Here is a 14,128-nt window from a genome sequence, read left to right as displayed (position 1 = left end):
TGATGAATACTGATATTGTAACAGGTTAGATGTTACTGTGGTTTATCATTAAGACTTAGATAAAACAGTGATACCTATTACAGGAGCATATTGGGAATCATTTGTGTAATTGCAAATGTGTGACCAGATGTCACCCTAATTTGCACACCAAATACATGAAAAAAAAATTTTTTTAGGTAGTTGTTAAATGCAAAGTAATATGTGAACTCTCGGCTATTCCTTTTATTAAATATACCAAGATAAATATGTTTTCGTTGTACATACCATTTTTCCTAACCACCAACTTATCACAAGAATGTCTATTCCCTACCCCAGGTTGTTTCCTTCCAAGTAGAGAATGCTCCACTGGCTATACCACTTCTAACCTCTCTCCACTTACAGGGCAGAAGTGACATATCTGACTGATCATTTTGGAAGAAGAAAATTGGCATATACTGTTTAGTGCCTTTTCTCTAGAGACCTGGTTTCTCCTGGAGAGCACAACAAATTCTGCTCTGCTCCTCCAGGGGAGGTATATCAGTGCAGTACTGCCTGGGACTGGGAAGCCTACCTAACTCGAGAGTTGAGTGTTGAGAAGTCCCCTTGCCTGCAGATACAAGCTACACATACTCTCCAGCTCACAGTATTCCAGAATAGAGATATTATCTTGATCACTATAATATTTATGACTTACTTCTTAATTTGTTTGGAACTTGGGCAGAGATGAGGGGTGTTTCTTCCTGGATCTTCTAAAGAATTTAAAAACATCAGTGATTAGAATAATTAAACAGCCCACAAAATGACAAAATAAAACCATGTAGACACCAAGCAGCATTTTCATGAATTTCAACTTTTATACTAATGTAAACTACCTCAGTTGTTTGAGTTACAATAATGAGATTCAGAGAATTTAAGCAAAGTTTACATTAATAAATCAACATGGTTTAACCAAGAAAACTTCAAAGCAAAGCTGATTTCTAGACCAACTGAAACCTAATATTAAGATGATGTCATGCTAACATAAATTCACCAAATTCATCACTTTACTGTAATGCCTTTACTTAAAAAAATCCCACAGACATTTAAATGACTAAATATAATTAAGCCAGAGGCACAAATAAGGCTAGGTTTGCCTTCATGTTAATTTCTATAGCATTCTCTATTTTCCATTACCATCAGGAAATCATCAAGAAAGTCCTTAAGTTCAAACAAAAAATTCAAAAGAATTAGGTTCATAATGAACCTCTATAGACAGTGAAGTTACTGCTCCATTCTCTAACTATATAGTCCTTCCTACTAACAGAATCCATTGCAAGCATACTGCTTTCTAACACCAAAGAAAGGAATAACTAGTAAATGTTGAGAGAAACCAAAGTTTGTGAGATATTTTTGATTCAGTGTTAAATGCAACAAAAAGACTCATTGTGTTTTTCTCTGGTCCTGCTCACAAGAGGTGTTCTAGTGTAGGCAATCTGGAAAAAGAAAGATTTAGGACTAGGTACAGTACAGACTCTTGAGAGTCCCTTGGACAGCAAGGAGATCAAACCAGTCAATCCTAAGGGAAATCAACTCTGAATACTCATTGGAAGGAATGATACTGAAGCTGAAACTCCAATACTTCGGCCACCTGATGCAAACAGCCAACTCACTGGAAAAGACCCTGATGCTGGGAAAGACTGAAGGCAAAAGGAGAAGAGGATAGCAGAAGATGAGACAGTTGGATAACATCACTGATTCAATGGACATGAACTTGGGCGAATTCTGGGTAATGGTGAGGGACAGGAGGCCTGGCAAGCTGCAGTACATGGGGTCACAAAGAGTCGGGTACAACTTAGCAACTTAACAATAAAACAACAGTAGAGTTCAGGAAGAAAACTTACCTTAAAAGCATGAGTGTGCAATTTGGGAGATGTGTGAATAACAAGAGGAAAGAGGCCAAACAGAAGAAAAGATGGAGAAGCAGCCAATATAAAATAGTCATTGAATGGAAAGAATGTCAACTGAGTAAAGAGGTAAACCTCATTTATCCAATGAATATTTATTGAACAACTCTCTATGTAGAACCCGATCTTAACTGCTGTATGAATATAAAAACTGTTCCTTCCCTCAAGGTACCTAACATTTAGTTGGGGAGATAAGACACACAGGAACAAAAAGTAAATAACAATTGCATTGTTATTTAATTTATGATAATAGAGAAAGAAGAAGAAAGAATGGAAGACAGCAGGGAAAGCAACACTTGTACTGATTCTTCTCTTTGCCAAGGTCTTTCACACAATATCTCATTCAAATGTCATAGTAAGCACCACATACGATTCTTCCCCAATAACAGATGAGAAAGTAAAGGCTCAGAGAAATTACATAAATTGTCCAACATCATGCAAGTAGAAATCAGATATCTTGACTCTAAAGCTAGCTCTATCAGATTACAAACCTCTTTCTCTGTATATAAAGAAAACCAAGCTCTGGAAAATGAGCAAAATACAATTCACTCATCTATGCATCCACCAAGTATTTATTAACTACCTTCTCTGCTGAAGTACATGCATGTGCTGTGTGGAAATGATCAGAAAGAAAACAATGTGCTACATTTTTGGAGTTTCTAGGCTACTGATAGGTAGTTGAGTAGAGAGAGACTGACAGCTCAACAAATGGAAATAATGCAGAGCTAAGTAAGAAAAGCACACACACACAAAAAAAACATAAAATGCTATAGGGCTCAAATAAGGATAGAGACATTATTTCAAGAGAACCAACTAAGTATAATAAAAGATGGAAAAGTGGGCAGGTTTATTATAACTAGAGTCAAAAACTCCAGTTATGAATGACACCATGAGTAAAAGATATGTAAAGCAAGTACAGATCAGTTCAGTTCACTTCAGTTCAGTCGCTCAGTCATGTCCGACTCTTTGCGACCCCATGAATCGCAGCACGCCAGGCCTCCCTGTCCATCACCAACTCCCGGAGTTCACCCAGACTCACGTCCATCGAGTCAGTGATGCCATCCAGCCATCTCATCCTCTGTCATCCCCTTCTCCTCCTGCCCCCAATCCCTCCCAGCATCAGAGTCTTTTCCAATGAGTCAACTCTTCCAATGAGGTGGCCAAAGTACTGGAGTTTCAGCTTTAGCATCACTCCTTCCAAAGAAATCCCAGGGCTGATCTCCTTCAGAATGGACTGGTTGGATCTCCTTGCAGTCCAAGGGACTCTCAAGAGTCTTCTCCAACACCACAGTTCAAAAGCATCAATTCTTCGGTGCTCAGCCTTCTTCACAGTCTAACTCTCACATCCATACATGACCATTGGAAAAACAATAGCCTTGACTAGATGGACCTTTGTTGGCAAAGTAATGTCTCTGTTTTTGAATATGCTATCTAGGTTGGTCATAACTTTCCTTCCAAGGAGTAAGTGTCTTTTAATTTCATGGCTGCAGTCACCATCTGCAGTGATTTTGGAGCCCCCCAAAATAAGTCTGACACTGTTTCCACTGTTTCCCCATCTATTTCTCATGAAGTGATGGGACCAGATGCCATGATCTTCGTTTTCTGAATGTTGAGCTTTAAGCCAGCTTTTTCACTCTCCTCTTTCACCTTCATCAAGAGGCTTTTCAGTTCCTCTTCACTTTCTGCCATAAGGGTGGTGTCATCTGCATATCTGAGGTTATTGATATTTCTCCCAGAAATCTTGATTCCAGCTTGTGCTTCTTCCAGCCCAGCCTTTCTCATGATGTACTCTGCATATAAGTTAAATAAGCAGGGTGACAATATACAGCCTTGATGTACTCCTTTTCCTATTTGGAACCAGTCTGTTGTTCCATGCCCAGTTCTAACTGTTGCTTCCTGACCTGCATACAGATTTCTCAAGAGGCAGGTCAGATGGTCTGGTATTCCCATCTCTTTCAGAATTTCCCACAGTTTATTGTGATCCACACAGTCAAAGGCTCTGGCATAGTCAATAAAGCAGAAATAGATGTTTTTCTGGAACTCTCTTTCTTTTTTGATGATCCAGCGGATGTTGGCAATTTGGTCTCTGGTTCCTCTGCCTTTTCTAAAACCAGCTTGAACATCTGGAAGTTCACAGTTCACGTATTGCTGAAGCACAAGTACAGATCAATGACTAACAAAAACAATAGTTTAAATGCAGTATAAGATAAAGGAAGCAGGCTACAGGAGGGAAAGCAAAAAGGTAACTAGAGTCAGGCTGTGGGAGACTTCAAATATCTAAGTATTATTTTACCTAAGTTTCATTTTAAAGTATTATTTTATCTAAGTTTCATTTTAAACACAGTGAATAACTGGGTTTCCAAAAAGAGAAGAGGCATTCTCTGAGTTATGCTTCAGAAGATATATTCATACAAAGTTATCCACATTGTAAAGAATAGATTTTAAAATGCCTATTGAAAGAGTACAAGTTTGAATTGGTATGATGGCAAAAAGAAAGAAAAAAGGAGGGGGTAGGACGGGGTACAGGACATTTAAGGGATAAAATCTATAAAATTTGGCAACTGATAGACTATTGAGTATAAAGGAGACAGAGGTCAGAGAGTGGCTTCAGCATTTCAAACTCGGGAACCTGGGAAATGATAATGGCAGTAGCAGAAGAGGGAAAGATGCAGAAATGGACAGCTGTCAGAGACAAATCTGGAGTTCTAGTAAAAATCTCAGATGGAGAGGTCCTAAAAGAGATAGAAATAACATGAGTGACGTTGGCCCTAAAGATATAACCTTTAACTTCATCAAGCCAGAGCCAATCAGTTTATTCTACAGAGTAAATAAAGTCAAGAAAGAGAAAACATCCGTTGAGGGAAGAAGAAAAGAATGGAAAGGAGGGCTAGGGACACAGCATGATCTCCAGTGTCTGAATCATAGAAGCTTGAGTTTTTGAATCACAGAAGCAGCTATGTCATCTAGTTCCTTTAGTACTTATAGGAAACTGGAAGATAAGAAACAAAAATGGAGGCGAAAAAGAAGAAAAAGCACAGCAATACAGTAGATAACATTCACTATGGAAATCAAATAAGGAAATATCAAGGAGAGTATGGTTAACAGTATCGAATTTTATAGAAATTAAAAAGAATGAAGATAAGAAAGAGGATTTTGTGTGAAGATAGTCATTTGAGACTGAAGAAAGCATTTCCAGAAGCAGGGTGAGAATGATACACTGGCTTTGAGTGCTGGCTAAGGCAGACAGTTTCTAACTCAGTAGAACACAGGATAATCCCCAGCGTCAAGGAGGCAGGCACAGAGGGAGTTCGTGGCCGTCCAGTGGTTAGGATTCTGTGCTTTCACTGCTGAGGGTGTGGTTTCAACTCCTGGTCTGGGAACTAAGATTCTTCAAGCCATGTGGATTAGCCAAAAGGAAAAAAAAAAATGCATATAGGAGGCTGACACAGAATCAAGAGCAAACAGACCCACATGAAGAACTGCACCAAGCAAGTATCAAAATTAGTTTAAAAAAAGAAGAAAGAAAGGGTGGGGGTTGGGGGGGGGGAAGGAGAGGGAGAGAGACAGAGAAAGGGAGAGGGAAGGAAAAAAAATCAAAGAACAGGTCTAGAGTCCAGAAAGCATTTATCTTGAAATACAGAATCACAAACAGCTTCTAATTAACTACTCAATTATACAAAGCCAAACAGAAGGATTAGCATGGGTGAAATAACCTTTTGTTTAGGCAATGATTGATTCTTAAGTGAGGTTGGGACTGAAAAACTTTGCTGTTAACCTTAGTAGGAATTTGGCAACAAGTTAAAAAAGAGATTTTTTTTTCCAAAATGCCTGCAAGAGACATTCTAAAAATGTTCTAAAAATAAAACAAAAAATATGATTGCTGATGACATAAAAATAACCATCAACCTTCATCAGACTACACCAGATGGAGCCTGCATAAACGAAAAGGGCACAGTCACTTATTATCAAAATTAAAAAGAAATGCCTGGGCAAGGGCAGAATGACGTCTCTGGTAAGGTCTATGATCTGCCAGGATTCCTACAGCACCATGGAGGCCATAATTTTGTCAAACAATGTAAGTGTGTCTGGCAGTTATGTTCTATCACAGGCTGTGTCCTTGATAAGAGTATTCTGGTGGAGCAGAAATTGCAACTGAAGGATTCTCCTCCTCACTAGAGAAGAGTAAGATATCTAACAAACCAGTGAGGATGACTCAGTGCCACAGACCAAGAGACTGGAATAGAGACCAGAGCAGAAATCTAAATCAACCTCAACCAGCCAAGGTCTAAAATCACAACCTGTCTATACAACCAGACAACAGGACAAGGGCATTGCTGAGACTCCTCACTCAAGCTAAAACATTCTATGAGTTTATAAGTCCTCATGAAACTTTTTGCTTTTTTGCCTGATAAAAGTCTTAAAAGAAACCTAAAATTAGAAGCAAGTAAAATAATTGGCTTAAAAAATCAGGTAAGAATTACAAAATGTCCTGGTTTTATTTCAGCCCATGAAACTTTTAAAAAGTAAACTAAAAATTATACACATATATTTATGATATACATGATGAGTATATCATCATGATGAGTAAGAAATATCAATAACCTCAGATCTGCAGATGACATTACCCTTAAGGCAGAAAGCGAAGAAGAACTAAAGAGCCTCTTGATGAAAGTGAAAGAGGAGAGTGAAAAAGTTGGCTTAAAGCTCAACATTCAGAAAACGAAGATCATGGCATCTGGTCCCATCACTTCATGGCAAATAGATGGGGAAACAGTGGAAACAGTGACAGACTTTATTTTGGGGGGCTCCAAAATCACTGCAGATGGTGACTGCAGCCATGAAATTAAGAGACACTTGCTCCTTGGAAGAAAAGCTATGACCAACCTAGACAGCATATTAAAAAGCAGAGGTATTAATTTGCCAACAAAGGTCCATCTAGTCAAGGCTATGGTTTTTCCAGTAGTCATGTATGGATGTGAGAGGTGGACTGTAAAGAAAGTTGAGTGCTGAAGAATTGATGCTTTTGAACTGTGGTGTTGGAGAAGGCTCTTGAGAGTCCCCTGGACTACAAGGAGATCCAACTGGTCCATCCTAAAGGAAATCAGTCCTGGGTGTGTATTGGAAGGACTGATGTTGAAGCTGAAACTCCAATACTTTGGCCACCTGATGGGAAGAACTGACTCATTTGAAAAGACCCTGATGCTGGGAAAGATTGAAGGCGAGAGGAGAAGGGGACGACAGAGGATGAGATGGTTGGATGGCATCACTGACTCAGTGGACATGAGTTTGAGTAAACTCTGGGAGTTGGTGATGGACAGGAGGACTGGCAGACTGCAGTCTGTTAAGAGTCGGACACGACTAAGCAACTGAACTAAACTGATGAGTAAGGGTGAGGGCTCAAGAAACAGACCATAAAGGCTTGAATTCTGGTTTACTTACTGCCCACTGTGATGACCTACAGCCAGCTATGTAACCCCACCCCACCTCTGGGTCTTCATATGCCAAATGAGGGTAATAATATTAACTGTATCTTAGGAGAAGGCAACGGCACCCCACTCCAGTACTCTTGCCTGGAGAATCCCAGGGACAGAGGAGCCTGGTAGGCTGCAGTCCATGGGGTTGCTATGAGTCAGACATGACTGAGCGACTTCACTTTCACTTTTCACTTTCATGCATTGGAGAAGGAAATGGCAACCCACTCCAGTATTCTTGCCTGGAGAATCCCAGGGACAGGGGAGCCTGGTGGGCTGCCGTCTATGGGGTCACACAGACTCGGACACGACTGAAGTGACGCAGCAGCAGCAGCAGGATTGTTAGTACCTGATACATGGCATGTGCTCAAGGTGAGTTATTATTTTATCTCTACATCAGTGAATCACATTTGATCTCTGCATGCAACTCACCATATTTACAACTAGGCATAGAAAGGTCTTAAAAGTGGTTTCAGATAATATGAACATGCTCTGGAAAGCTCCAACCCTAACTTGGATCTAATTATAGAAGCAAAGAAGGATGAGCCACTAGGAGGAACTGCAGAGGGAAGTGTAAGCATTGGATGCACGCATACTATGTCGCTTCAGTCATGTCCGACTCTTTGCTACCCATGGAATGTAGCCCACCAGGCTCCACTGTCCATGGGAATCTCCAGCCAAGAAGCATTGGGCATAACACTGAAATCGTATCAGCCAGAAGAAGCCTGTATCTATTTTAGGACAACAAGAAGTCTGAAGGAAGGAGAGGCTTTGCCCAGTATATCTACCTGGTTTATGGTTTAGCCCCTTCAGCCCTAGGAAACATATGAGTCCTGTGAGGGAGTAAGAAAATTGCTACAGATAATCTTTGACTTCTCAGTCCCAAGAACTGTAGGGAGAGCCCCACCAGGACCCAGCAGTTACATATTCCAGAGGCAGTGATGCAAAACACTTCACTGGGTTCGCCTTTCTAACAATGTAGAAAAATGTAGGGACTAAGATGTTCATATTGGGGTGATGTAACTAGTTTAAAAAGGTGGCATCTCATGAACATCCTAAATGTTGAACCAAATATCAGGGTGCAATAAAGTGGCAAAATCATATAGCCATTAAGATGAGTGTAAAAATGATGTTTAATGGCCTGGAAGGGGTAGGACTATGATAAATATTGAATATACAGTCTAAGTGCACGTCTTATTCACAGAACACATGTCAAAATATTAACAGAGGTGGTCTCTAGATGAAAGATTACAAGAGAAATTTTCTTCTCTGAATCTTGCTGCTGCTGCTGCTGCTAAGTTGCTTCAGTCGTGTCCAGCTCTGTGTGATCCCATAGACGGCAGCCCACCAGGCTCCGCCACCAACCCTGGGATTCTCCTGGCAAGAGTACTGGAGTGGGTTGCCATTGTCTTCTCCCTGAATCTTGCTACAGTTTCTAAATTCTATACAATAGTCTTACTTCAGCTTAATAATTTAAGCAATTTTTTAAGCAAAAAAACATTTAACATAGTTTTCGTTAAGTCACTGAAAACATTTGGCTGCTACTGCTGCTGTCAAGTCGCTTCAGTCGTGTCCGACTCTGTGAGACCCCATGGACTGCAGCCTACCAGGCTTCTCGACGCCCATGGGATTCTCCAGGCAAGAACACTGGAGTGGGGTGCCATTTCCTTCTCCAAAACATTTGGCAGTGAAGAGCGAACAGCTGGGACAGGGAATCCCCCCTCACGTCTCCATTTCCCCTTGAACCTTTCTCCCTCCAAGCTTTCCCTCTTCTGATGGCCAAAGAGATCAGTATAGTCAGACTGCCCCAAAATATAGCCGGAGAGAGAAGAATGAGTTAGGAGTAGCTATGAATTTAGCCTCCCCCTTTCCCTGATACTATTCACCATAATGGGCATGGCAGTTCTTTCTCTGGATCAGACTGAATTGTTAGTGCTGGAGGCAGGAAGTAGCAATGTCTGTAGTAGCAACAGTGAATTGTGGTCATATCCTCCCATTTAAAAAAATTTTTCCTTACCCTCATTTCCCCCTCTATATGAAGATGATATCTACTCAATAAACTACTGGATTTTTCTGTCCTTCCCTCTTCCCTTCCTGTCCCTTCCTCCCCTCCTTTTCTACCTTCCTCTCTTTCTTCCTCCCTCCTTCCCTCTTTCCCCTTCTTACTTCTTTTTTTCTTTCTTTTAATAATGAAAGCAAACAATTCTTTATGCCCCCCTGAGCTATCCTCTAATTAGGCAATTCTAGGGCTAGTAGACAGCCAGTATCCTAGGACAAGGGTGCAATAAACCCTTTTGTGATCAAGCAAGAGTGTTTGTTTGGCTATGCAAAGTTATCACTGATTGGGATGTGCATCACTTAGTATAAAAAATGAATGGAATTTGAAGTTAGGGAGATTAATTGGTCAGGGGACAAAAAAGGGCAATAAAGCTCTAGAAACAAAATTACGGTGAGGCAAAGAGAGCTGTGGGCTGATAAACCAGACTCAAAATAAGATGTCCAGGGTCTATAGAAGAGGAGTGATTTTGGTCTGTCCTCCATTTCCAGCCACCTGTCACAGTGCTTGGACCCCAGAGGGCGATGGCTGGTCACAGGAGTATTAACTGAAGGGGAAAGCTAAGTGTGGACTTCCTTCAGTAAATGTCACTGAGGGCTGGGCCAAATCTCATTCTTAGGACAATGGGGAGGACCTGCACCTTGAGGGCAGTGCAGAACAGGGCTACCTGTGGGCCTAAGAGGGACTGTCATTCAATACTGACAGGGTATGGAAGCAGAAAAAGAAATGGTGTAACCCTGTTCAAGTATCAGTGCTTTGCTTTGGGGATGAAAGTCAATCAGACCATCCTTTTATAGTATAAGCTGCTGGGGCTCTTAAGCAAATCAGGAGGAGAAGGAAATCCCCAAGGAGATGCTGTATACTTTCTGATATACAGATGTATAATTGGTTTTAATTTATATTTTCAGGGGGGGAAGCGAATTTACATCACTGAGTATTATCAAGTGATCCATAACTGTTACATTATAAACAAGTCAAATAAGATCAAATCCCCACTATCTGAAGCTTTCAGCTTCCTCTCCTTTCGATCCCAACATTCCCACATACTCAAATTTTTTTCTAGACAGAGCCAATCAATTTAAAATTGAGTTGATTTCACGAATGAGCGCAAGAAGAATAAAGATGAGCCACTACTGCTGCCCAGTTTCATCAATCCTGGCACCCTTCCACACGGAGATTGATCAGTTTGAGACTGTAAGAGTAACACATTGTTCCCCATGTTTCTCTCTACCATGCATTTAACCAGAGGCCTAGAGCTCCAATGGCAGGAACTGTGTCTCTTCTGTTCCCCACTGAATACCTAGCACAGTGCTTGACACACATTAGGAACTCCAGGATGATTTGAGAAATGAATGAGTTAGTTCATGCAATCACCATATCATACGTGCAGCAAGGAAGAATAAGAAGTGATCACCATCTCAAGGAAGAATGCGGAGTGTGTTCATTTTCATTGAGATTCTTAAGAGACCTGCAGGTAGGAGAAGGGGAATAAAAGACTTACGGAGAAGAAGAGGAGCAAAACCAAATCAGAGTCAGAACAAGTTTACTAACTCCATTTTTTCTCTGTAGGTACGTGTTGTTAGCATCAAGCCCTCCAAACCTATCCTTTCCTTACCCTCCCTCCTGGCTCCAACTCTCCCACACATCAATTATACATCAGGTTGCAGGATCTGGGTTTGCACTTAATTAAACGTAGCCCAAAACTTCTCCTGTGTTCCTCTGTCTACCCCAGGATGCACCAGAGAAACAGTGAAATGATAGAGCATTTCTACCTTTCACATCTAGGTACTTATACCTAACATCCCCAAAACATGGGAGAATTAAGTCTATTGAAATGCATCAGTATAAATAGAAGATCTCATGATACCTTTTATCTTATTTGACAAGATATATTTAATATTCTTACTTGCAATACTGCTGTTCTCAATTGTATTTCTATAAACCAATAAAAATAATTATTTTTCTTTTTGCCATGATGGAAGTGAACAAAGTGCTTAATGAAAAACGTAAATCAAGAGTTTCCTTTATTCTCATATCAAAGTATATTGCATGACTCTGTGCCTTGCACAAATCCAATTTATATTGATTTCTTAGAGATAATATAGTCGAGCAATAATGGCAACTTGTCACACAGTGGCAAAAATGGGAAAGATTCATAAACTTAAGAGAACAACTGGGTCTTAGATTTAGAGTAACAGTTGCACGTGGTCAAATATACCTCTAACTGCTTCTGCTCCCCTATGTCCAATTCCCATGCAAATGCCATTTAGATAGTCCCAGCTTTCCATAAAGAAAAGTCCTTCTGTTAGCTCCCTTCCCCTTGGACATCATATATGTCCTTTATATTACAACATGACAGGACAAATATCCAAGACAAATTTTATTAACCTTTGTAAACATGTTGATAGTAAAAAGTTTAAAATATTATCATAAAACTATGACTTTTTTATCTCTAGACATTATTTCACTTAATATTTGTTAAGCATAAAGCACTTTTCTGTGATGGAAGATGAATCAGAATCAGACACTGAGCTCAAAAATTTGAAGTCTGGTATTATAGTTATGCCTTTGAAGTCAGGTTATCTAACCAGAGTCCAAGAACCCATAGACAGTTCATGAATAAGCTTCTGAACCCAAGTCACCCGCACTGCAGGTGGATTCTTCACCATCTGAGCCACAAGGGAAGCCCGAATAAACTTTCAGAGGCTTATTAAGGCAAACACGTTGCATGTGTGTTAAATGTTGGTATGTCCATTTGGCAGGGTCAGATGTTTGATAGATATCAAATTTTCAAAAGGATCGGTGGCCCCAGCGAGGTTAAGAATGACAAACTTAGAGCTTATATAAAGAATTCCATCTCTCAAAACATTTCCAGTTGCTCAAAACATTTTTTGAACTTTTCTTTTGGAATGTTTCAACGCCTAGGACATCTTTAGTGAATAATTTCAATGATGCCAAGTTTTCCTTGGAGTAGGGAAGGATAAGTTATTCAAAATCATAGTGAAAAACTATGATCGGTAAACACTTAAACTGTTGAAGTTTATTTCTGGTTGAAATGAAAATATAAAGAAATGAGATTAATTTCCTTGGAGAACAAACAGGAGATAAAAGGCTACATGTTAACTGAAAATCACATGGAAAAGCACCATTAAAACATCAGCGCATGTGCTCAGTTTCACCAACTCTTTGCAACCCCATGGACTGTAAACTGCCAGGCTCCACTGTCCATGAAATTTTCCAGGCAAGGATATTGAAGTGGGTTGCCATTTCCTTCTCCAGACCCAGGAATCAAATCTGCATCTCTTGCATTTCCTGCATTGGGATTATTTACTGTTGAGCCACCGTGGAAGCCCCCAAAACATTAGCACCTTAAGGATAATATTAACTGAGGGGGGGAAATCATATTTTTTCATTCATTGAACAAATATTTATTGAGTGTCTACCATGTGCTGAGCATTCTTGTCAATGCTGAAAATACAGACAAAAAATACAGACAGAAATCCTAGCCTTCATGGAGCTTCCATTCTACTATCTTTATTTTTTTTTTAGTTTTTTTTTAATTTTATTTTATTTTTTAACTTTACAATATTGTATTGGTTTTGCCATATATCGAAATGAATCCGCCACAGGTATACATGTGTTTATTTAATAATTCATCTAACATGACCTGATGACACCACCCTTATGGCAGAAAGTGAAGAGGAACTAAAAAGCCTCTTGATGAAGTGAAAGTGGAGAGTGAAAAAGTTGGCTTAAAGCTCAACATTCAGAAAATGAAGAACATGGCATCCAGTCCCATCACTTCATGGGAAATAGATGGGGAAACAGTGGAAACAGTGTCAGACTTGATTGTTTTGGGCTCCAAAATCACTGCAGATGGTGACTGCAGCCATGAAATTAAAAGACGCTTACTCCTTGGAAGGAAAGTTATGACCAACCTAGATAGCATATTCAAAAACAGAGACATTACTTTGCCAACAAAGGTTCGTCTAGTCAAGGCTATGGTTTTTCCTGTGGTCACGTATGGATGTGAGAGTTGGACTGTGAAGAAGGCTGAGTGCTGAAGAATTGATGCTTTTAAACTGTGGTGTTGGAGAAGACTTTTGAGAGTCCCTTGGACTGCAAGGAGATCCAACCAGTCCATTCTGAAGGAGATGAGCCCTGGGATTTCTTGGGAAGGAATGATGCTAAAGGTGAAACTCCAGTACTTTGGCCACCTCATGCGAAGAGTTGACTCATTGGAAAAGACTCTGATGCTGGGAGGGATTGGGGGCAAGAGGAGAAGGGGACGACAGAGGATGAGATGGCTGGATGGCATCACTGACTCGAGAGACATGAGTCTGAGTGAACTCTGGGAGTTTGTGATGGACAGGGAGGCCTGGCGTGCTGTGATTCATGGGATCGCAAAGAGTCGGACACGACTGAGCGACTGATCTGATCTGAATGTGAACTGATCTACAGAGACATCACTTTGCCAACAAAGGTCTGTATAGTCAAAGCTATGATTTTTCCAGGAGTCATGTATGGATGTGAGAGTTGGACCATAAAGTAGGCTGAGCACCAAAGAACTGATGCTTTCGAACTGTGATGTTGGAGAAGACTCTTGAGAGTCCCTTGGACTCAGTCAATCCTAAAGGAAATCAACCCTGAATAGTCATTGGAAGGACTGGCACTGAAAA

At 40.3% G+C, this 14,128-nt stretch overlaps 1 protein-coding gene across 10 annotated transcripts in view; it reads right to left on the bottom strand.

Moving 5' to 3' along the window:
• The window catches only part of TMEM117 (transmembrane protein 117), a 625,554-nt gene that overhangs the window by 534,484 nt on the left and 76,942 nt on the right, over positions 1-14,128 (bottom strand). The window contains exon 1 of one of the 10 annotated variants that reach the window (XM_055581383.1): positions 674-727. The exons of the other annotated variants lie outside the window; for them this stretch is intronic. The gene's annotated coding sequence lies outside the window, so the exon portion shown is untranslated. Of the gene's footprint in view, positions 1-673; positions 728-14,128 lie in introns of those variants that run through there. 10 annotated transcript variants of the gene reach the window in all.

Source organism: Bubalus kerabau, chromosome 1, assembly GCF_029407905.1.
Source record: "Bubalus kerabau isolate K-KA32 ecotype Philippines breed swamp buffalo chromosome 1, PCC_UOA_SB_1v2, whole genome shotgun sequence".
NCBI lineage: Eukaryota > Metazoa > Chordata > Mammalia > Artiodactyla > Bovidae > Bubalus > Bubalus kerabau.
The sequence above is the reverse complement of the archived record's forward strand: the minus strand, read 5'-3'. Positions and strand labels throughout refer to the sequence as shown.